The following is a 23495-nucleotide window of genomic DNA, read 5'->3' as shown; positions in this document are numbered from 1 at the left end:
CGTGTGTCACACACAGTAAGAGCAGTAAAAAGCCTCACTTCCATCAAAGCCATCAAGAATCAGGAAATTAGAGTTCATGCACAGTAAGATGTAAATATGAGATCAATAACATGAATACATAATTTGTCACCTACATATAAATGAATTTTACTGCTAGTATCTGCAAGCTCAGACAAAGCACAAATGTACCATACAGGAGAATTCAAACTATTTTTAATTCAGTTTATTAAATAAATTTATTACAAGCATCTTCTTATTGAATTGATTATACAATTTACATCACTCTCCAAAATTATACAGAACCTTTATTATCTTTAGATGAGATTTCCATTCTCAATATTTAAAGCTAGAAAAAGCATATTGCAATCATTGTCTTCAGACCTGTAAATGTTCTATAAGACATATCTTTTGCTATTATTTTTAATTTAGGGTGTTCTCAACTATAATCTGACTCCATCTGAGTCAAAAGGCTATGAACTATTAGAAAAGCAACAGTTAGATATCTGGCAAAAGAATACATTTCCCTGCCTAGAAGAAGCAGGTATGCACATATTTAGTTTTAAATAGTTGATTCATTTCTGAACCCTTTCTCAAATTTCTTCTTATTTTCACTCATTATCCGTCAAGAATGAAGTGTGCTACATTATCTGTGTACACATTACTTCAATCTGAAGCTGTCTCACTGCACTAAATGCTAGATTATTGTAATCTCTTCTTTAACATTTCTTGATCTCAAAAGAGAAATTGTTGCTTCATGATAGAAAATCTCCAACTGCAAAAAGATTTCCTTAACAGCTTTGTGATACAGCATCCTTGAAACTAGTTTGCTTCTCCTTTTCTAACTTGATTTTGGATGTGCAAAAAATCTCACTTGTAGTGGGGTTTTTTGTTGAGTGGGGGTTTTTTTCGGGGCGGGGGGGAGGGGTTTGGTTGGTTGTTGGGTATTTTTGTTTATTTGTTTGGGTGGTTGGTTGGGGTTTTTTTGGGTTTTTTTCTGAAAAAAGAAAGCAAAACTCACAAGAACATGAAGCATACATTTACACAATACTACAAAGCAGAAGGGTAAATGTTTTAACACCTATCACTTAAACTCCTCATGTTAAATCTTTCCTGGACTTTAATCCTTTGTGGGTGATTTGCAGGAATTCTTTGGCCAGAATTCTTTCTTACAGTGTCTAATGGGCACTTGTAATGAAAATTTTGATTTGATAATACTGAGAAAGAGCAGCACCTAGAGGCATTAGGAATTGTGTTTCTTGAATTAGGAGTTAAAGACCCAATCGGCAATTAATTATCATGCAGCCACTCACTCTCTTCCCCTCACCAACCAACACTGGATAGGGAGGAAAAGCAAAAAAACTAAAAATCCACATCATCATTAAAATTAAGAGTAATAAATTAATATAATAATAAAAGAGAGGAATTAAAACCTAAAACATCAAATTAATGGCCAATACAATTGCTCACAATTGCCAAGTGATGCCTAGAATGTCCTCAGGCAGCAACCAGAACCTCCACTTTCTGTGCTGAGTATGGTGTTCTGTGGTATGGAATATCTCTTTGGCCAGTTTGGATGACCTCTGCTCTCCCCAGCTTCTTGTGCAGCCACTCACTGACAGCATGGGAGACAGATTATTGTCATTATTATTTGCTTACTTTATTATCTCATAATGAAGCATTACTACTTATAAGTTTATTAGACACTGACAATGTTATGAATTACTTTTGTCCCAAGACTGTTTCAAAATTAGAATTCCCTGTTGCAGAAATAGCAGTCTTGGCTGAAATTTTTAGGAAGTACTGGAAAAATGAGCTTAAAAAATCTCTGCTTGTATTTCCAGACAAATTTTGTACTGCTGGTGACTTAAACAAACACAGAGATAACAAAGCAGCAGGTGAAGGTAACTGGTCAAAGTAATTTATCTCAAAAGACAAATAGCAAACACTGCACTGGTTATTCTATTTCAGTGAGAATTTGTCTTGAAAATCACCCCTTTTTTTTCCATGCTCAGGTTGCTGGTGCAGCTGGAAACCCAGATGAAAAATTAGCTAACAAACATCCCCCAAGACACGTGTGTTCAAAACCTGGTTCATCTTCAACGGACACCTGAGGAGAAACTAGTTAAAAGCTTGACAGATTCAACACATGGCAAAGCATCTTTTGTTGGCAATGCTTTAAATTCCTATGAGGGAAAGTGTATCAGTGAATCAGAGGTCAGCATAGGTAAAGAAAAAGCCACTGTTACTCCCATGTTAGAAAAAAGTGTTATATACAGAATCCAAAAAAAATTCAGAAAACCACCAAATTTTACAAATTCATTTAAAAATTTCTTATGCAAATCTTACAGATCTGTGGAAATATACATATTCTAAGAGTGATTTTATGTGTAGCACCAGTTTCCCATGATGTAAAAGGACAGATTATCCAGTTCCTACCCTCTGACCTGCAGAAGAGTCAAATTCTGTAGATGCAGGAGAATAAATAAGTTTGGGTTTAAATCACAGTTTGATAAGCTGATGAACAGGATTCTATGGTGCGTTCAGACATAGAGGTCTGTACAGTAGAAGTCTGTACTTAATGAGCCAAAGAGGCTTTTTAAGTCCTCTGTCTTACAGCCCCACTTATGTACCTATCAATGCAAAAAAAATGTCCATAGCTATGGAAGTGCAAGTTGATCAGATTCAATGAAGTATCGACTAGACTCCAAACAAAAAGGTTCATATGTCTCAAATGTACCTGAAAGTATAACAGAAAACAAAATAAATCAAATAGGATTGCCTGAATGACTCTACCATGATGGTAATAACTACTTAGTTACTACTTTATTACAACAAATAAACAAAAAAGACCAGTTCTGCCACTAAGAAATTGCTTGGACAGAAAATGTGTTGAAATATTTGGCCAATGTATAATAAAATTATGATTATGAAAGGGTCCATGAGTATGAGGCACTTAATTTCTGTTTCAATTCCTAGTCTTTCTTTTGTAACTCCCTTCAGAAAAGGGGAGAGATTATAGACATAATCTTTATATTAAATAATTATATACAATATCAGGTCAGTTGTATTCTAGAATGTATAAAAAAACCTTCTTCTAAAGATGTTCTGAATTCTGCCTTTTCTCCTAGAGAGTACTGTCACATCACCAGCTCTTCAAGATGCGATGAATGTGTGAATCAAAGCAAACATACAGCTCTCCACTTTCTTCTCCTGGATAGAAATAGGCTTCTATAGACAAAAATATGCACAGGAAAATCTATCTAAAGACAAAAAATTTGTGTTTTGTTCATTTGGATCAAAGAGCATAAGCCTGCCTCAAGGTCCTCAGAAACGAAAAGGAACCAACAAGCTGTGTTTGACCACCTCCATTCTGTTGTTATGATAGAAAATCCTGATTGTTTTGTGTGCAGAACCCACCCTTTGCATTCTGATTTTAAAAGGTTCTTTTTATGGCTAAGTATGCTCAGTCATTTCATTATTAGTCAGTTTCATTTTTTCATACTTGTGAAGGAAAAGTCAATATCACTTGGCAAAAAGGAATGCAAATATAAAAGAATATTTTATCCCTGTTGACTAGTCAGCTAATGAATTTGTCGGGGGAGATGCACGGGGCAACACAACACAACATTTTATTTTCGTTACAATCTAACTAAAATTATTGCTTGTCCCACAACTGCAATGAGTCAACAAACTTGCTTGCATATCTTTGTACTCACAAATTATATCCACTTACACCTGACAGCAATTCAGCACAGTTTTCATTCCAAAGAGTAAAAAACTCCAAAGTATATTTTAAAGCTCTTTTCAAGTTTGGCTTACTCTTTTTAGTTCTACCTCCTGTGTGACAACTTATCTGAATGCTGATGTACAAAAAAGCAATTATTTGACCAGGTAGGAAAGCAGGAAAGGCCTACAGTGCTCTACAGCCACAGGACAGATATGAATATATGTGCAGTTACATGATGGTATGCCTTCATGCTAGACAAGACAACTGATGGACAGCAACTACAGGGCCAGCCCATTGCCTTGGTAATGTACCTTCAGTCAACCTTCTCTCAGCCCAGATTTCTCTACAAAAGATACAGGCCTGGCTCAAGTGAAATAACCTAGTAGTGCTCTCCTCAAAAATAGTTGGGAGCCAGAAACATATTGTGGAGCTGTGCAGGGAATGTGTTCCAGTCAATCTGTGCGTCAGAGAATTAGGACGTGAGGTGTGAGGAGTGTCACAGTCACAGCACGGAAACTTTACAGGCTTTTCTCCTGGAAAGAGAAAAGATGAATGGCTACAAGCAGCTTTCCTTTCTAGAAGCAAGTCTGAACAATAAAGCCTGTTCTAATGTGCCTAACTTAAATCTCACAGAGAGGAGACTGGAATTAGTATCTTCAGTGAGGCTTTGAAGACTGTGCAAAAGGCAGGCTCTCTAGAAAACGACAGAGTAGGCATGGAGACTCTATTACAGGTTCCACTATAAACACAAAGCTCATTTAAATTGTTTATAACAATATTACACTAAATTGTCCTGTAACAAGTGGGCAGTGATTACTTTAAGGCAAAAGTAGGTCTTGTAAAGACAGTACAATTAAAAAATATTAATCTGCCTCTTCTCAATAATCACAATGCAATTGTGATTACATACTCTGATATATGCATTCTTAATAAAAATAACATTAACATTAATAGGAATGATCCAGTTTTAATAAACTTTGCAATACTTACATTTTCAAATAAAATTGATAGTAGGTGGGCTCAGTAAAAATAGGACACATTTTTCCCTAGATAAACTTTAACCATATTGTCATGTTTAATTGTTTAATGTCAAGACCTACAATATTCCATCATGAGAATAATCACCACAATCTTAAATTGTATCTGTTCTATTCTATTCTATTCTATTTGTTAATTCCTCTATTTCAGTCATGATTTTATGGATTTGCTGCATAATGATTCACCATAATTATTTATACTAATTAATTTATTTCATTTACTATGAAATATACTTCTAATACATTTAGTATGAAATAATTTACTATTCATTTGCTACTAAATAATTAATTTCCTACTAAATAATTCATTTACTATGACCAAAATTTCTTGCAAGCATAAAGCAATTATTTCACTTCTACAGCATCTAACTTAAGGATCTCAAAAAGTTAAAAGCAGTCAGCTAATTAATTCTAACAACATTGCCAAAATTTGACAAAGGTTATAACAGTTTCACTTCAGCCACCAACAAAATGCCTTACGCTCTGATATGAAATACAATAGTCGACTGAAAGGTCTCAATAAAATAATATTTTGAATCTTTTTCTACCCTTTGATCAGCCCTTTCTATTAGCCAGTTGTAGACTGTTTGAGATCCTACAAATTCAGACATTAAATGACTTCAGGAAAGACATATGTTTATCTAGAAGGGGTCAAAAATGCATCATTCTCTGCAGAAGGCACAGACTTAAAAGAGCAAAAATTTGGATTTCATCTAGACTATGCATGATTGGCCGGTTGTTCTTTTCATGTTAGTAGAATTAATTAGTCATAGACTTTGTTAGTATTACATTCTGGGACCCCTTAGTACAATTCTCACACTAGTAATTTAAGTGTTACACCATGAACTTGCAAATGTTAACTTAAATTTCTAGCACATGTCAATATCTGTGTGTTTATAAAAGACATGATATATCACGTGCTTCTGGCAGGCATTTCAGAAAAACAGGTTCACTAAGCATACGTTTGGCACAGCTAATTATAAAATCAACATTTGCAAAGTACTGGAGGGCGACAGATGACATTCTTGAAACTTCCTGATCTGCATTGAGTAAAAATCCCATATGTCTCAAGAAGTATGTTAAAAAAGCCATCATATTTCTGTAAGAAAAGCAAAAACAGTCTGACAAACTGTTCCCAGTATATCAAAAGCATGGTATTTCCTATAAATCTAGAATCACAGTTTACAATTCTCAGTCATCCTGCAGACACTTTGCAGCACCACCATAATTCACAAAAGAGGCCCTGGCCATTTTAAAAGATATACTAAAGGCCTCAGATCTAGTTTACAACTACTTTCAATTGTGTTCCTTTCATAGATGGGAAAAAACTGAAGCATCTAATAATTTCTTACAAAGAGGGGGAAAAAAAGGTGCATATTATACATTTTGTACAAACTGAAACCCGTGGCTGAACTACGGGGCATGCTTTCTCATGGGCAGAGGAATCTTTCTGACAGATAAAAGGGCACAGGAAAAACGTGTATGGCACCTTTGCTCATGCTGCATTTTGATCCACTCTAATAAGTAACAGCCTCTCAATGGTGTGGATGGACCACACGATATACAAAGCCACACAGACTCCTCCTTTCATTCTGTCTACAGACTCTTCCTTTTCTTGACGCTCTGATTTGGAAATTATTGAGAAAAAACATAGAATAGATGGTACACAATTGTATAGCTTATCACATTTAATTCATGTATTTTAGTTACTATAGCTTTTGAAATTCTGAGAATTGTATGCCATTTAGATCTCATAATATTGCAATGCCAGATCATGGCCCCTTAAAAAGACAGCTGAGAGGTCACTAAAGCTTAATCAGCTCCATAATCAGAGTGCAGTTCATTCCCTGAAAGAATCCTCCCTGCTCCTCTTTCAGCTCCAACAGCCACACAACATCAAGATCAGAAGTATGACCTCTCTAGTTCACAATTCTAACTCAGCTCCTTTGACAATTTTCTAAAGGTCTGTCACTGTGTGAGCTGCGTACTAAGATCCTGAAAAACAGAGTACAGGATGATCGTGAATCATCATGGAAGAACGAAGCAAAGGACAAACAGTGTCATGCAGATATGAGCAGAAGAAAGAAGGAATGGGGGAAAAAATAAGGGTACAAGCGTATAGGTGAAAGGGGTTTTATCCCTCCCCTTTCTCCTAAACATTTTTTTTGGCAACTTCTTTCTGTTTTCCTGCTACTTTGTGCTTCCTAAAACACTTCCGTGCAAATCTAGACATTAAAAAAAAAAAAGGGGGGGGGAAATCTGCAAAAGGACCACCTCTGCCTCTGTTTAGAAGGAAACAAAAGTACTTTCTCTCTACTCTCCAAACAGGAAGGAAAGCATAAAAGTGAAGAATTTTCTTGAATATTCTTCAATCTTTTTTTCTAACATGTTGAAAATGTGTCTCCTGCTTTCATCTTCCTTGTATCTACTCTTTCCCAACATTTCCTTTGTTCTCATGATAAAATGGTGTATATCAATAACAGCTTAGTGTAGCATTTTAATGCACTTAGTATTGTTTTGATTTTTTTTCTTCCAGAGCTGTAGTGGGTACCTACAGCTGTTTACAAAGTATTTCAAACAATATGAAAAAAGGGTCCTGAATGATTGAAGATTATTGGTAAGGGCACAGAGAGCCTTTCAACTCCATAAGCTAAATTAAAATGCATCATAAGATTATAATGATAAAAGCCATAAGAAATTAGTTCCTAAAGTTTAATATGAACCAAATGTAGTCTGCTCAGTCAGATTCCATATCAAAAAACCCACCACATGTGGCACTGGTTAACAGGAGTTGGAAGTCTCCAAAGAATGGTTGCAGAACCATGATCTATGAAATGAATTGCTCTTTTAGCCCTGAAAGAGGTGTTTTAGCTCAGAATTTAGGCCCTACATAAAGAAAGCTGTGTTAGGTACAGTAAGCTTTTAAGCTAAGTGGTAACGATGTGGACTAATTCCATGGCCACTTAACTATTCGCTGGTGCTCAGAGAAGTTTAGAAGTAGAAATATTCATAGTTCTAGACGGTCTGGAATTTAACTACACACTGGATGGAGTGGGAGGGAAAGGACCTTCCCTGAAATAATCAGACTGTATAACCCAGTTTAATTGGAGTAGTCTGGGAATTTGTTTTGTTTTGGTGGGGTTTTTTTTGTTTTGTTTTGTTTTGTTTCGGTTTTAGGTTTTTTTTCATTGTGCCTCTTTCTTTTTACAAAAGATGCTGCCAGAAGGCAGCTCTGATGGCTGGTTCCAGGAAAGCAAAGCTGCCAAGACACAGAGAGAAAATGGACCTGTTCTTGGACTGAGACATTAAAAGGAAAAATACAAATACAACTTGTGTGTGCACAGCTCATTTGACCACACTCCCCTCACAATATTGAAGAAAAGAGAGCACAGAAATTACTTCAGCCCCCAGCTAATTATTACTACCAGCCCCTCATACTGATGTGTTATTCTGATGTGTGAGATCCTCTGTAGTTGATGTCCCCAGATCAAGGATATTGGTCTCTGAAGAATACTGTAAGAAAATGAGCACTCCATGCACTTTTCACGTATCTTCCACCTTGTTCTGGGCATAGATGAAAAACTGAAAAATCAAGTATTAAAGGCTGCCTGGAATGTCTCATATTAACCAGTGTAAAGATTAAAAATCCCTTAGTGTTTTAGACAACTTTGGTCTTACTTTTTTATTTAATGTGGTTCTGGAATCCAAAATTAAGTTCAGAAAAGCAACAACATTGAAAGGGCAAAACCACATAACGTGTACTTGGACACAAAGCAGGAATGGGGATTACACCCTAGAGATCAGAATAACTACATTCAGTAATTGAAAACACATAGTAATGATTTTAAAAAGGGTTTTATGCACCATTATGGTGCATCACTGGCTATTGCTTTTAAATTTTTCACTCAACCGATACTTCCTGCAGATATTAAATACTTGAGCTCCAATACCTAGGTAAAAGTCAGATTCTTACTGAAACTCCAGAGGTAAACTCCAACCAGTGATTAGTAAATTCCAATCATTCAGTGATTAGTCATATTTCAAGTAAATTCTTACCAAGTTTAGAGCACAAAAAGCAATAATATTTTAAACTATTAAATTACATTCTTATTTTCTTCTAGTGCTTTTAAAAAGAGTTTTAAGCATACTTTAAGTTGGCAAGAATTAACAGTAACAATTTGTTTTTCAGAGGACTTAAGTAAAGAAAGCAATCATTAAATCCACGCAAAACACAGACACTTGCAGACTCAGACATTCAGCAAAATGCCCTAGGAACTTTTGAATGATCCTGAAATGCTAAACACAGAAGGTTCCTCAGACATGTTTTTCTGGGTTCTGGTTCAAATACTGAAGGATTTTGCAAAGTTTTTAGCTGTTCCTGTGCATTGTGTACCCTCTAGTGGTGAAAACTCCCCAACAAACCACTCATTCAATATTCAAACTCTTGCCCAGCTTTACTGTCAATATAGGACAGACCTTTTATTACATGTACTTTTGCCTATTTTCTCAGGGATTTTAGCTTTTATTGCATGACACACAATGGCTGAATTTTATTTAGTTTATTTGTTTGAATTTTAAATGGATTGCCACAACGTAATGACCGCGCAGGTTGTATAAATTTTCATGCTAATTCCGTTGTAACCGAGGTCACCCATGCCATCCCTACATTAACAAGATACTTACTTACCCATAAACAGTAAATGCCTCACTTAAACACCTGGAACCTAAGCCCTATCCAACTGCTACAGACACACCGCCATGCCATCTAATTTAGCACAATTTTAATGTAGTTTGCACAACACTGAATATGATTTTGTCTGGATTTTCTGGTGGGACTAGAACACAAAGTAATGATAACCACGAAGGACAGAAGTTAAAGAAAAGAAGGAAAAAATTTAAACTTCTCCAACCAAGGATTAATCCTGACCATAAAATAGGGAAACAAACAAACAATGGGTATACCTTAAAAAATATTTGTAAGCAAATTCAAGATTCTGGACGAGATAATGGCAATGAAAGCAACATTCAAATTAGTGCTCCTAAAAAGATGAAAGTATTCAGAGCAAATACATGCTTACCCTAAGCCCCAGGGACTAGTAGATATCTTACAGAAGGTTGAGGGATACTCACATGGGATATACACACAAAAGGAGAAGTTGGTCACAGAGTGCTTTTGTCAGACAGATGCTCTCTGAGATTGTAGAATTCTTTTAACTGCTATAAAACAGCATAATAAACCTAGAGAAGCTAATATCCAATAAACTTCTGCTAAACACTATAAGTAGCCATGTTATGCTGTTAACTTATACTAACGGGACACAAAGGCCTAGTTTTAGAGGTCTAAGTACTTAAAATGAGTTGACAGAGAGCTGCATGCTTGGCACATCTCCCGTAAAAAAAGATTTTGCTGACCTTGACAAAACAAGAGTTTTTTTATGCTATTACCAGTTTTTCGGACAATCTCTACCATGAACTGAATGCCATTGTACTTCATTCAGCAGCAAGTAGCTGCTTGAACTGTTTCCAAAACTTGAATTAACTATATTCTGTGTTTTGAATTCCCTTAATAATTAAAACATTGTCTTTACAATAACTAAAAAGGATAACCATTAAAATGAATGCATCTTGACTCAAGCACTTATACAGAATCTAGAGAAAGAGGTGCAATTCTAGTCTTATATATGTAACATTTTTTCTTAAATGTCCTTTCTAATTTACAGATAGACCACTGTAAAACAGACATGCTATACTGAATATTATTAAATAAAAATGAGCAAATTATTTTGGTGACAAGGATAGAATTAATTTGTCTTGTAGCATGTCTTTCAAAAATGCTTTAGCAAACACTGCATGTATTAACACTATTAAAGCTATTGTTTCAACACTATAGTATAATGACTTTATGTAACTGAAAATTATCAGTTTTAATTGTACATATTGTGGTCATAAAGATAAGCTGCAGTATCTCCTCTTTTATGTGTGTTACAGCACTTCTATTCTTCATACCTAGTTTTCTAGTTTCAATGTCTATTATTGATCTGAAGTGCCATAAAATAAACAAGTTCTGTAAAAACTTAGTGATTAATGCTTACAGTATTTTTTCATTGTTGTTTTCTTTGGAGGTTTTTTTACTGAACACCTAATCTGTGGAACATCTTCCACAGTCTTCTTGTAATCAGTGCAAACACCTGGGCAAATATTTTTATGCTTCATACTTTTTTAAGTCTAACTGGAGATTAGGTGAATATTCATAGGGTATATTAACTTGATTTTATCCTGATAATCTTCCTCTCCATGTTTTGGCTCTTCATTTTAATGATAAGGAAGAGCTTTCCCTGGCAAACACTGTGTTAGATTTCCATTAAATAAATCACCTAAACTGACCTTTCAAAAACAAAACAAATTTGGTATTTGCAAAGAAAAGACAAATCACACTCAATATCAGATACTGCACAGGTTCTGTACATATTTGAAATAGTGACTTTAAAATTCAGATGGCAAATTTAGAACTAATATATGTATCCAGAACAAATACATATCATATGTATGTGTATATAAACAGACAGAACCCACACACATTGATTTGCTGTCTTTCAGCCTATTTTGCTTACTTCATAGGATGAGAAAAAAACTGAGGTTTTCTGTATCGTGTATACACATGTTCCTGGCATCACTACCTAACACTTAGACAAATATACACTCCCTAGCTTCTGCAAACCATGTGTTTTCTTGTAAGATTAAACTAACATGTAAAATGAAAAATTTATTTGTTTAAACACAAAATTCTTTTCTCTTGGGTAATATTTTTGTTTGCTTTAAGCTCTTTAGAAATCTGGGTGATCTGCTGGTTTGTATTCTCTCATGAGAATCCTCTTTTATGTCTCATGAGAACCCTCTAGGGACTGAGGTTCTCAGACCAATTATTCATGTTTGTAACATTTTCCCTAATTTTTCAGCACTCAGACAGAATCATATGATGAATTGGGACCTTTCTTCCCCCCACTGATTCATATACACTAAGTGTTGCTGTGATTCCTTTGACAAAAATACATACTAAAATGTAAAATCTTCCATAGATATCAAACAACACTTCAAATACATACTGCAATACAGATAGAATAGCACAGCACTGTGACACATGCCCTATTCATGGGTCACACTACCATTCTACATCAGCTGGTTCAGGCACTAGCAGTCTAACTGAAGCCTTGCTCATAACCAAGCAGCTTAACCCAGCTCTCAGATGGGCTTTATTGCTACAATAAAGGGTTTACTATGGAGTCTGCTATTTTTAAAGCTCAGGAATACCTAGCAAAAAGTATAGGTACACTCTCCACCTGGTGAAAAACACACTAAAGAAATTGGCAAAATAAATATAGTATTTCCATGAAAACGTTGAAATTTCTTAAAGATAACATCATTTTTTCTTCAGATATTTGGTCAAAACAACTGTAATAGCTTAAATCAAAGCACAGAGCACCCAACCTTCTCACTCGCTATATTTCATGCAAGAAAAGAGTATCTCAGTATCTTTTTATTTAAATAATATTTAAAAAAACATTTTTGTATTTTTTTAACTTATATTCCTCACTTTTAAACGCAGTTTCAACTCAAGGAAGCAGCCAATTTAATTATATGGAAAAGATGGTTTAACAGCAATGCAAATTCAGTACCAAAAATCCAAAGAAAGCAGCCTTGCCTGAAATGTGCACAAATCAATTCTTTGCAGTGATTTAAAAAGAGCTGTTCTTTAATACCTAGATTACTAAAATCAGAGTTGATAAAGCCCTATGTTCCTCTGGGTAAAGTTTTACTGGAAAACTGATAATTTATAACACACTTGGTTAAATTCTTTTTTCTTCTTCCCTAAATTATACAACAACTAGAGCCCCTTAAACTCCTAATACTAACCGTATTAATCTGTCGTCTACTGGAAACTTTGGCAATTTGAAATCAAAGCAGAATATTAAGGATCGCCTGACACCTTATGAAATCTGAAAGAACACTAGGTAAAGTGTAATTAAGGTATGTCGTGGTCCATACAGTTGAAAGCATTGGGAAGTCATCATTATACATACCAGAAACAATATGACCCAAATTACTTTTCACAATGATACTACACTCAAAAATGTTTGTGTTAACATGCATAGACTGCACCAATCTCATAAAATGGCCTCTACCCCCTAAAGATAACATTTTAACCTCCATTTAGATTACCTTTTATTTTAATTTTTTTAGCAATTTCTTTTTTAAGAAGCACAGTGAGTGCACTCCACCAGCGTTAAGGAGACTTGTAGAGGAACCTCACAACAGCGCTTGAGAAGTGTCCCTGGGGACAGTCATCAGCAGTAACTGGTCTCGTGCTGTCTGCATGTGGGATCCTGGCATTCTCTATTGTTGGAATGATTTTTCAGGCTAACCAACGGAAGAAGCACAAGCACACTGAACCTCAGTGATGTAATCTCTAGCTGCACAGTTCCTTGCAAGATGCCAGCCATTGGCAGAGGGTTAAGCTGTCACAAATAAGAGTAAATTGCACCAAAGGTCGATTAGGTAAAAAATTAATAAGCTTGGCAATTTGCTCTGTAATGAAATGTATAAATGTAATTATGCAAGAGGATGCTAAAAGACAGTCTTTAAGATAAACTGTTTCAGTAACGTTTTTTAAAATGCTCTATAAAATATCAACAGATTGATCAGTTTTGACAAAGAGCATTGCATTTGCAAAGATATAACAGTAATTGAAGCAGCAGAATTACGGACTGAGATGTTTGCATGTCTTAAATTTTACAACCAAACTTATTTTATCAAATTATATTTTTGTTGATTTTCTGTATTTCTTCTTATATAAACTGTATATAATCACTCAAAATTCCATCTAGAAGGAATCACAGAATAAGCTTGTCATTTTATGGAACAAAATACAACCTTTCTTACAAAAGTAATTTCATGTTTGCAGCAGAAGAAACCACTTGAAACAAGAGATTAGTTCCAATTTGGCTAATATCTCATTTTTGTTTACCCCAAAAGCACAAGCCATAGCTGATTTTGTGGTATTTAACTTACCTCTTGCAGAAGAGCTGACAAGATACAAACACTAGCCGGTTATGCTCATCAGAACCACTGCTCTTGATAGCACTGCCACCTGCTGTTCATGTTAATTTTGTTCCTTGCTCGATAGTTTCAAACTGACGTACAGATAATTTCACCTTATCTGTGAGAAAGATATGCAAACAACATTGATATTTTATTCATTTCAAACACCACTCGTTTCAATCTCTGTTGGTAGCTGACACATAATTGTCTTCTTCTCATGCTTTCTTAAATGCAGAGAATAATCACACTAAAGAAGCAATACATTCTGCCTGCTTTTTGGAAGTGTTTGTTTAGGATGCTGTATGCGTTTCTTAAGATGTTTTCACAAATTAAAAAATTAAAGAGTAAATCATCTAATTAAAAATTTATTAAATCATGTTGTTTAACTTTTAAGCCAACAAACCTAGCACAGAAATTCAGGAGATGTTAAAGAAATAAGTTTTATTCTTTAGAAAATAGACCTAGTAAGTTCTTGTGGGGTTTGATTGTTTATGGTAGAAATAAACTTCTGTGAATTTAATCAGAGGGGACTATTAAACAGCGAAAGACAGATTATTACATTTCCTTTGCAACTCTCTTTAGAACTAGCCTAGGTTTGTGTACAGATAGAAGTGCAAACAAATTAAAGAATAATTTTATTTCTGAAATTCAAACTTGGCACATGTACACACTTCAGTTTCTAAAGTTTGTATATATAGAAAAGAAAAGAGAAAGAGAGAGATGAGATGTATGTTTTTGAAGAGTTTACAAATTTATTTGATTATATGTCTATCTGTTTAAGCATATAAACCATCCTAAATATACTCTTAAATTTCAGGGGTAGGAAGTAAGCCATGCTGTCATGAGGGTTGCCTTATACTGCTGCTCAGAATATTGTGTTGGAAGAAAACCATTCCTTTCCAGTGCCTGGTCTTCAAGGCTGGATTCCAGAAAAAAAATCACTGCTAAATGACTAAAATGAAGGGAGCAGACTGTGGGTGAAAAAGCACTGACAAACTTTTAGGGCAGACTTGAAGATTCAAATTGAGGAATGGTTTCTGCTCTGCAGTGGATTTCCACAGCAAGGTTTTTGTAGCAGGGGGCTACAAGGATGGTTTCTATTAGAAAGTAGGCTGTAAGTAGTAGTTTCTGTAAGAAACTATCCAACAGAGCTGGTGCCAGCGAGCTTCAAGACGGACCCACCACTGGTCAAGGCTGAGTGCATCAGTGACAGTGATAGTGCCTCTGGGATACCTGATTTCAGAAAGTGAAAAAGTTACTGCACCAAAGCAATTGCAGCCAGAGAGAGGAGTAAGCATACGTGAGAGAAGCAGTTCTGCAGATACTCAGGTCAGTGGAGAAGGAGGGGTAGAAGATTCTCCAGACACTGAAGTTGGATTCCATCTGCAGTCCAAGGTGCAGCCCATGATGAGGCAACTGTGCCAGTGCAGCCCATGGTGGGCCGTGGTGGAGTGCTGATCCACCTGCAGCCCAAGGAGGATCCTATGCCAGAGCAGGAGGATGTCTGAATGAGGCTATGACCTTGTGGGAAGATCAGCAGCACCTAGCAGGACCTCTGGCTCTATGGACAGAGGTGCCCAGGCTGGAGCAGATTTGTGGGAATGACTTGTGACCCCAAAGGGGACCCAGGCTGGAGCACTACACTCCTGAAGGACTGTGGAAGGGACCCATGCCAGAGCAGTCCATGAATAACTGCAGCCTGTGGGAAGGACTCATACTGGAGAAATGCATGGAGCAGGGGAAAGATTTCCTTCCCTGAGGAAGATGCAGAAGCAGAGACCATAACTCCCATTCCTGTCTCACTTGTGCTGCTAGGGACAGGACTAGAGAGTCAGAATAAATTTAAGAAATTAAGCGGGGAGGGATAGGAGAAAGCTATATTTCCGATTTGGGTTTACTTCTCATTATTCTACTCTAGTTAGATTGGTGATAAATTAAACCAATTTCCCCAAGTTTGTTTTATCCATGGCAATAACCAGCAAGTCATCTGTGCCTGTCTTTATCTCACCTCATGAAGCCTTTCATTGTATATTTTCTCCTCTGTCCAGCTGATGAGGAGAGTGACAGTGAGTTTGGTGGGCATCTGGCATTCAGGCAAAGTCAACCCACCACATACTTTTTATGGGAATTCTTTCTTTATCCTACTGTGCTGACTATAAAGAATCCCTTAGATATATGCCTGCCCCTATACTGACAAGGAAGAGTAGATAGATAGCAGAGGGACTGGGCTGACAGAACAAAGACATTTGCAATGTTAAGATAGTATGGGAATATAAACTACACATGTTAAGAAAAGTGTACAATAAGCAGTCATATGGTGATAGCAATAATTAAGTTCTACTGCTTCTTTTGGAGAAAAGACAGAGGAGAATATAAAAGAGTTATATTACAGGTCTGCCAAACTATCTTGACAAAAGAAGTATAGGAAATAACAATTGAACAGCACCCTGGATGTAGCCAGCCATAAGATGATGAATAGTGACAAAGAGAAAGCAGTGTAAGGAGCACAAAATCTGTCATACAAATTAAGACTGCAGACATAAGTAGATCCAGGAGATGGCCAAACAGTTTAAGCTGGCAGATACAAGATGTTCTACCATGGCTACAGTAAGGGTATGGGGAAATCAGTGTCTATATTTTTAAGGATATCTGGTCAAGGACCTTTTTTGGTGCAGCAAATGAGAAACAGAGCAAGCCATGCATAGGAACATAGAGAGACACAAACCTGACCACCAAATGATAAGGAAGGTGGTGATGACAACCAGGTCTGATCAGCCACACAAACTGACGAGAAGATGTGGAAGATGTTTATTCCAGCAAGGTTATCCTGATTGGGAACTTGGTCAGCTGGCAAACCAAAGAAACAGTGGTAAGCCAGGAAGCAAAATGTGCTGACACACAGCTGACTAAGCAAACATGTCAACAGAGACAGTAACCTAACCTTACCGTCACATTAGCTGCTGAGCTTTCATGCAACTACAGCCACCACTTTGACAAAAATTCACCTGGAGTTTTCAGCTAGTCAATCTGCAAATCCAAGGGTCCTCTGGTCATTCTGCAAATCCAGGGGCCCTCAACATGTGGAGTGAGAGGATCAATAGAGCTGTGGATGGACAAGCAGGGGAAGAGAGAGAAAAGAGGAACAAAGATGAGATAAACAAAATAGATACAAAGGGGTCCAGTTGTCTGTGAAGTAGTGCCACTAAGTACATTCATGCAGCTTAGTCCTGCGCCTGATGGCCAGAGTCTGTCTCACCTTCTTGTATCTTCTTATTAAAAATTCTCTTATTTTCCTCTCTGCATAATTGCTTGCTCTGTCCCATCCATGGGCATGCCACAAGAACTCAGTGCCAGGTACCTGGGGAGACCCGCACATGCCTGTGTGTGAATGGAAAGTGGTGCCAGCCACTGGGGTAAACCTGGGAATGTGGGTGTCCCTGGCCTGTGGCATCAGACACTGGAGCGAGGAGAGGGATCCCAGCACAAACTACAGAGCAAGAAGAGGCCTCTCCTGTCACAGGCAAGAACAGTGCTTGGTTCCAAAACATGCTGGCATGAGTGAGCAAGCTCAACACTGGTGGCTTGAGCAGGACCACCAGTCACAGGAGATAGAAAGTTAATATGATTAAAACAAGGAATTAACGCAGAGAAGGAACAGTTTTATGAAACCTGCTTTGAAGTTCTAAATCTTTATCCCTGTATTGATTCCACTATTTCCCACTGATACATTGAAACACTTTTTTTTTTTTTTTTTTCCCAAAACAAGCAAAACTAGTTTCCTAGTTTTAAAATACACTTTAATTTAAGGGAATTCATCCCTAGATCTTGAAGCAAGCTGCATGAAGATAATTATAATTAAAACAAAACAAAAAAAATTCGCAGATATCATATGATATCAGATTGAAAAAAAATGCTATTAGATATTTTCAATGTGAACTCTAGGCCTCAGAGAGTCTACAGAACAGGACGAGCTATTTCAACTCAAATTTGCTGCAAATATGAATTCACGAATCATGAGGAAGTACTTGCAAGCCAGACACTGAGAGATTATTGAAATGTCTTTTATTAATCAACCCTTACTAAACAATTTAAATACCAACTCAGCCATCACCTGAGAAATTTGAGAAACTAAATTAACCTGTTAGAACTCAGGGAACCATGCTTCCAAATTCATAAATGATCAGTTAAATACAAGTGCTTAGCAAGTAGACCCAAATTAGAATAGGGAAAAAACTGAAAACTGAAGAATGATTGGGAGAATAACTAGAAAATCTTCATCAGTCACAAAGCACATATAATAATAAACCCGTATTGTGGTAATCTTGCCTCATCCCCACTCTAGACACACTACTTTTCCAGTAGCCTTCACAGTTATTCAGGTACCGGAGACCCCTTCTGGAGCAGATTACTATTACAGAAAATCTCCCCATTTGGATTGCAGTTTGGGCTGGGTCACTGAACAGCTACATTTTTAGTGCCTTCATCTTTCCCCAGTGAATCAAGATTAAGCAAATTAAGCAAGGTGCAGGACAGGAAAACAGGGCAATGGTCAGGCATCCAATCTCACAGAGGAAGCAGCTGGGACCTTTCATAGCAGCGGTCCCATCTGAAAAGTCACTTGCTGAAAAAGTGAGCCGTTTGTGCTTATGCCCTCCAGCTCTCCATATTCTGCATACTGTGCCCACAAATTTAATTCAGGCACATTCATTAAGTTTCAGCACTCATCACCTCCCACCCTCACATCAGTTGCTTGGGAGAAATTTGTTTCATAACCATCATATGGCAACCATTCACTTTTCAGGAACATGTTCTTGGCAGATGGGTTCTGCTACATGTCTTTTTTCCTGTCAGACACAGCAAGTATTGCAGCACATTCCACAGTCAAAAGAAACTTCCTGTTCAGCTGACTGAAAGCATTTTAAGTTGAAAGAATTCCTATTCTCCCTATTCTCTAGACTGCTGAGGTCCAGAGTTAGTATTAAAAACAGTATTTTGGGTTTTTTAACTGAAATTAACTGATATGTGTAAATGGATTTTTTTCATAATAAATATTGTCATACAGCTTTGTTACAGCTCTTTCCTATAAGAAAGTAAAAATCCCATCAAAAAGATTCCATCTCTTCAATACCAAGAAACTCATATTTAGACCAATGGATACTTTGGATCAGGCCCTTTAACATCTGCTCAATTGTTTCCCAGGGAGGACTGCTTGTAAATTAATCAGGGAGATGCTTAGTAAAGACACTAGTTGTATTGTCCCAAAGTCCTTGTTTACAACTTCAAAGGATACTATTACAGAATGCTGAAGTGCCAGATAATACTGATTTCTGCTTCCCTTGTAACAACTTTAATTCCTTAAGATAAATCACACACGCACCAAAAATTTATTTTGAAACTAAGAAGTGCAAAAAGCACAGTCTATTATAATGCACTAATTACAATGTACATAAACGAAAATATTTGTCAACACCTTTGTTATGAGTACTGGGGAATTAATTCATTCTTTTTAGATAGATATCCTGTATAAAATATGTACCGTACCAGATGCCTCTGCCTCCTTGAAATAAAAAGTGTGGTGCAACTACAAGCCACTTCCAGGAATAGGAGAACCATTCATCTACAACACAAAGAAGGGTGTCCCCACCAGCAGATGGGCCTTTTCTGGAGATGGAATTGCCAAGGATGCAGTAATCATCACCTGACTGGGATCTTATCTACATCGGACCTGTGGGCGTGTGAATGCCAAGTTCCCGTAAACCTAATCAGGGGCCCCAACACTGCCCAGAAAACTATTCACCAGACCAGCAGAGGGAAAGAAAAGAAATACAAATTTGAAACACCAACAGAGTGGACAATGGGGTGGGGCAACTTTTGCCTCGAGCAGGAAAAACTGTATAAAACTGTAGTGTGTAGAACTTGTGAATGCGGAGGGATATGGCACACTGTCAGATTTGTGGTTCACCCAGCATCGATCCTGGGATCCATGCAGTCTGATTGATTTTGGCTTTTTTCCATAAAATCCTATTTTGCAAATTTTTTTCAATAAACTGGCATTCTTTTATGAAATTGGACTTGTTATTTATAACATCTTCCTTTCACACATCCAGTGTCTCATTTTTTTCACTTCCATTGAACTTAAAACTTAAATTCAACAACTTAAAATCAGAGCTTCTTTTAAACTTTACCCAGCACATCAATTCTGAAAAACAGAGCCTTCACGAAACATAGGTGGAATCAAGAAGTTAAGAATGAAGTGCAAGCCCAAACGAAGAACTAACAAACTTTCTCTCATATTGTTACTGTTTTATTTTTTTACATTAAAAATAGATAATTCTTGCATGTAACCTAGCCCCAACACTAAAATGAGAACAATCCAGATTATCCCTCTAAAGAATTTAGTTAATATAAATACAAAAATAATGGGATTTTTACATTATTTTTAATAATTCTGTTAACCTAAATGAGAGCTATTGGGGTCTTTTTCAGACATCCACCTCCACAGTTTATTAGCTCAAATAAAGAAATTTAGAAGGAAACTCAGAGAGAAGCACAGTCGCCTCACTTCTTGCAGGAACTCCAACACTTATTTTGCCCAATCACTGCAGTGCTCCCAATGTCACTTAGGTACATTCTTGACAGCACATGCAATTTTTTTTTAAAGGCTGCAGCATCAAATGAGTAGGGCATTAGGGCATTCAGATAACACTCCCCGACTGCTGTCCACAGCAATCAGCAAGCATTTGCTCAGGGAGGGTTTCCTCACCCAAGATTTAGATTTTTTAAAGTCCTTGGCCCTCTAAAAGCCCTGTGTCACATTGGTATAAAAAAGCAGAGTCTTCAAGGTTTGTTTTCAGGTTTCTCATGTTGTTTATTATCTGATTTCTCAAAATTTTCTCTGCTCCCAGCCGAGGTCCGGACAGCAGCTGGGACATGAGGCGACTGCCTCTCAATGGGATGTTCCCTGACATCTATACAGATAACTACGTGTCGGTTATTTACTATTTTGTACCAATACCCCATGCTCACACTAAAAGTGTCATTTCTGCTTGGACCCAATCCACTCTAACTACTTTGTGCCATCACCCCCCCAAAAGACGGAGGACGAGGAAGAAGGAGAAGTACATGAGGTACCACCCAAATTCCACCATCTTGTCCCCATTTACCTCTATTCTATGAACCATAAAACTACTGAATTTTGTATCTTCTACTGTGCTAAACTACTGTTTTCATATCCCAGTGGTTTGCAATTCCTCTCTCTGTGTCAGAAGACCCTCCCATGGATTAAAATCAAACCTGGTGTTTTCCTGGGCTCTGTGCCAAGGTCTCCAAGCCCCCTGAACCGGCTCCATATCCCCCTGCCCAGGGCTCAAATTCCCTTCTTCGGGTCCCAGGCCATCCAAGGGGATGTCCTGGACTCCAACACATTTTGAAAAGACTACCATTAGTCACCATCAACACGGAGCCACCAAAGCCTCTTTCAGGATGAGAGTAAACTAGTGATGCTGCATTCATTTCCATTCTAATACTGACAACCTCAGACTCCTGAAGCCTTGCAAATACACCCTCACAACCATGCTCCCCACTCCTGAAGAGCTAACAGACCCAGCCAAGTCGAATGAATACTGGCCAGTACAGGCTTTATTTTCTACAAAATTCAGGAACTATGGCACAGTTAAATCCAGCACCACTTTGACCCTCTCAGTGAGTTTTACTTAGCGCTTGACTACACCAAAGCTAAAAACAGATTTTAAATCAAGTCATCATTACATCTTTCCATTCTAAAGAAATATTAAATTGCTTTAAGAAAACTCGGCTCCCTGACTATTAAATTGAAATCTACATATTTGCAAGAATTTGTAACCTTTTACCCAGCGAAGTAACTACATCAGTTAGTAGAAACAAAGTATCTTCAAACTCACAAGTTCCTACTTTACAACTTTAAAGTCACAGTCGATTTATTAAAGGTACTGCTATTTGAAACAAGGGGTAGTAAGTTGCTTTTGGAAGGATGCACTGGAAGATGGCACAAATTCACCAGAAGTACTTAAAATCGTGGACCTTGAGAACTGGTGACATGATGTCAGGACATGAAGAGTGTATCCTACAATCAGCAAGACACAAAATCTGCTTCCTTGTATTATTTATTCCTGTTCATACATTAGTAAACTTCTGCAATACTCTTGAATCAAAAATGACACTACTCTTCAGTAACAGGTTATATAGATACATACATATACCTCCATATATACACATATTTTTTTATATATGTGGGTATCTGAAGCTAAAGCTCTATTGCTAAAACAGAAACTTGATGTTGCTTCTGAGAGCCACATTTAAAAACAAGTTGATGACCAATCATTTTATTATTTGAATTCAATGGTGAGTATCTCAAATAAAATATTAAAATAAAGATTCATATGAGCTAGTTATTCACATTTAATACAAATCCAAGTGAGAAACCTGGTAATGTAATACTGATGAAAGAACTGGATTTAGCTTAACCTTTGCATTCCAACTTTAGGCAATTGGAATAACTGCAATCTGTGTTGCAGGATTATCCTGTACAGTACAAAACTTTTATTTTGATCTTTCAAAAGCTACAGGTTTTGGGTTTTTGTTGTTGTTGTTGTTGTTGTTTTGGCTTGGTGGTGGGGGTTTTTTCTTGGTTTTGTTTGTTTGTTTTTGTTGTTTGTCTGGTGGGATTTTTGTGGGGGGTTTTTGTTTGTTTGTTTTGGTGGGGGTGTTGGGTGGGGTTTTTTGGTTGGTTGGTTGGTTGGTTGGTTGGTTTCCTCACACTCCAGGTGCAAAGGCTCCCTGTTCGTTCCTTTGGGACTACTATAGCCTCGATTTTCCAATGTTTTTCTTAGTGAGAGGAAAGCAAATGGCAAATGTCTTTACAAACAGTTTGAAATAGTGAAGGTATGGGTGTTAACGTCTTCGAAACGGGTCTTGATGTCTCTACTAACTTTGGGCTGCAGGTTTGTTGTAGAGCCCAGACGGGCTGGCTCCTGAAATAGAGAAGGCTTCCTGCGCAAGCCTGAACTTTGGGGTAAAATGGCAGTAGGTTCAACGGAGGATATGTGGCAGATGGTTCGGGAAGGCTGTACCTTCCCAGTACCTCAGCAATGGGGAAAGGGAGAGGGCAAAGTGTGGCTGAGAGTTTGGGATCAAATGAGGCTGCGCCCTCAGAAACCTCGAGAGAGAAAATCTCGAGGGTGCGTGCCCCTGTAGAATCTCCCCCTTTAATCAAAAAGTGCTCCTCTTTTTGGACATAAACCTCTTTTGGACATAATCGCGGAATTTTCCTGACATTAGGCAGGACGCACTTCTGGCTCATTACATCATTCCGATTTCCCCGCTAACTCTTCTCTCTCGCCACCTCAGTCGCTCCACCTTCCTCACAACTAGCTCCGCATTCTGCTTCCACCGACCCTTGCCTTCTGCTAGCGCGGTGGAGCAATGCTGAAAATCAATCCCGATAAGCACCGAGGTTCCCGCCCAGCGGACAAAATGGCTGTTTGCCCTTTACCCCTATGCATTGACCCGGCCCCGCCGGCAGCGGCGCTCAGGGAACGACAGGCGATTCCTCCGGGAATACGCAGCCTCTCCAGCGCGGCGCCCACCTGAAGGGTCGG

This window comes from Sylvia atricapilla, chromosome Z, assembly GCF_009819655.1.
Source record: "Sylvia atricapilla isolate bSylAtr1 chromosome Z, bSylAtr1.pri, whole genome shotgun sequence".
NCBI lineage: Eukaryota > Metazoa > Chordata > Aves > Passeriformes > Sylviidae > Sylvia > Sylvia atricapilla.
This window is presented reverse-complemented; position numbering follows the sequence as displayed.